The sequence below is a fragment of the Cebus imitator genome, unplaced genomic scaffold (assembly GCF_001604975.1).
Source record: "Cebus imitator isolate Cc_AM_T3 unplaced genomic scaffold, Cebus_imitator-1.0 Scaffold36, whole genome shotgun sequence".
In the NCBI taxonomy this organism is placed as follows: Eukaryota; Metazoa; Chordata; class Mammalia; order Primates; family Cebidae; genus Cebus; species Cebus imitator.
Genome location: NW_016107351.1, coordinates 6,078,180 through 6,080,267, shown reverse-complemented (window position 1 = coordinate 6,080,267; position 2,088 = coordinate 6,078,180).

The window sequence follows — 2,088 nt, the reverse complement described above, 5'->3', positions numbered from 1 at the left end:
TGGCCCTTGTCTTAAAAAATATTTGTTTCTGGCCAGGAGGCAGGAGAATTGCCTGAACTCAGGTGGATCACCTGAGGTCAGGAGTTTAAGACCAGCCTAGCCAGCATGGTGAAGATAGCTGTCTCTACTAAAAATAGAAAGATTAGCTGGGCGTGGTGGCATGCACCTGTAGTCCCAGCTATTCAGGAGGGTGAGGCAGGAGAATTGCTTGAGCCTAGGAGGTGGAGCTTGCAGTGAGCCGAGATCGAGCAAGTGCACTCCAGCCTGGGCGACAGAGCGAGACTCTGTCTCAAAAAGGAAAAAAAAAAAAAACCAACACAGTGAATTAGGTGCTGATGAAGTGTCACTGGGTAATCCATGCTGGTAACCGATGGGGCGGGGCTCCCCAGAAACATTCGTTGAGCACCTGCTCTTTCCCTGACCCTGGACCAGGTGCAGAGAATAAAGACATCACAAAACCTGACTAACCAGCAGGGTGAAATGTGGGTCCCCAGGACCCTGAGTATAGTAAGCAGGGGAGACAGCACCAGATGATAGAGCTACAGCCAGGGGGGGTACTGGGCACGGAGGGCTGAGGAGGAAGGGGCACGGCTCTCCCTTGGGGGGAGCCAAATGGTAATTTTCAAAAAGTTACAGACATGACGCTCAACTATAAAATAAACGTGTAAATAATTGCATTCAACTTGATAATTAATGAGGGAGCCAATAAGCTGTGAAGAGCAGTTGAAAACAGAATCTGAAAATCAGCTATATATAGACGCAGTTAGGAATGCTAGGATGAATTTACTAATAGATACCAAGATGGTCAATGTCCTACAGGGCAATAAAATGTAATGTTTACAGTCATCTTGTCTATGGGGTGGACACCAACTGTGTCTCTGTGGGACAAAATCCATTAGCACCGTTATGGACAATAATTATTACCATTTTCTACCACTTAACGCCTCCCCATCAGAGGATTAAAATAGCCTGGTCAGGCCAGGCTCGGTGGCTCACGCCTGCAATCCTAATGCTTTGGGAGGCTGAGGTGGGCAGATCACCTGAGGTCAGGAGTTCAAGACCAGCCTGGCTAACATGGTGACACCTCATCCCTACTAAAAATACAAAAATTAGCCAGGCGTGGTGGTGAGTGCCTATAATCCCAGCTACTCAGGAAGCTGAGGCAGGAGAATTACTTGAACTCAGGAGACGGAGGTTGCAGTGAGCCGAGGTCAAGCCACTGCACTCCAGCCTGGACGACAGAGTGAGATTCCGTCTCAAAAATAAACAAACCAATAAATAAATAAGCCTGGTCAACAGAAAGACAATGAACAGAGTCCTGTGTAAACAGCTAATCCCTGAAACCCCTGGAAAACATGCCCAGAATCTCTCTTTTCCATCTCCGAGTCTTGGACAATTTTTCCTGATGGGGACGACTCCAGTCTGTTCACACATCTGCAGGACTACCTAGGGCGCCTCTAATGTAGCACTCTGGAATCACCCAGGGAGCTTCTAAACATCCTGCTCCCCAAGCCACAACCACACCCATAAAATCAGAGTGTCAATAGGTGGTTCCTTGCTTTAGTATCTTTTTTTTTTTCTTGAGACAGAGTCTCACACCATCACCCAAGCTGGAGTGCAGTGGCACAATCCCAGCTCACTGCAACCTCCACCTCCCAGATTCAAGCGATTCTCCTGCCTCAGCCTCCTGAGTAGCTGGGATTACAGGCGCCTACCACCACACCCAGCTAATTTTTATATTTTTAGTAGAGACAAGGTTCCACCATGTTGGCCAGGCTGGTCTCGAACTCCTGACCTCAAGTGATCCTCCCAAACTGCTGAGATTACAGGTGTGAGCCACCACACCCAGCTGCCTTCAGTATCTTTTAAAGCTCCCAGGTGATTCTGATGTGCAAACAACATTGAGAACCACAGCTCTGAGGGCATCCAAGCGGAAGCTCCAGGCTGTCTGTCCTCTACTGCCCTCCCCAGCCTTCCCACCTCTTCCTCCTCCTCACTAAGGCTTCCTTTGTATCTTAAGGGGTAGTCACTGCAGCCTCTTCAGGCTCCTGAGACCTCCCTGCTATTTTGCATAAGTGGCTAACGGGG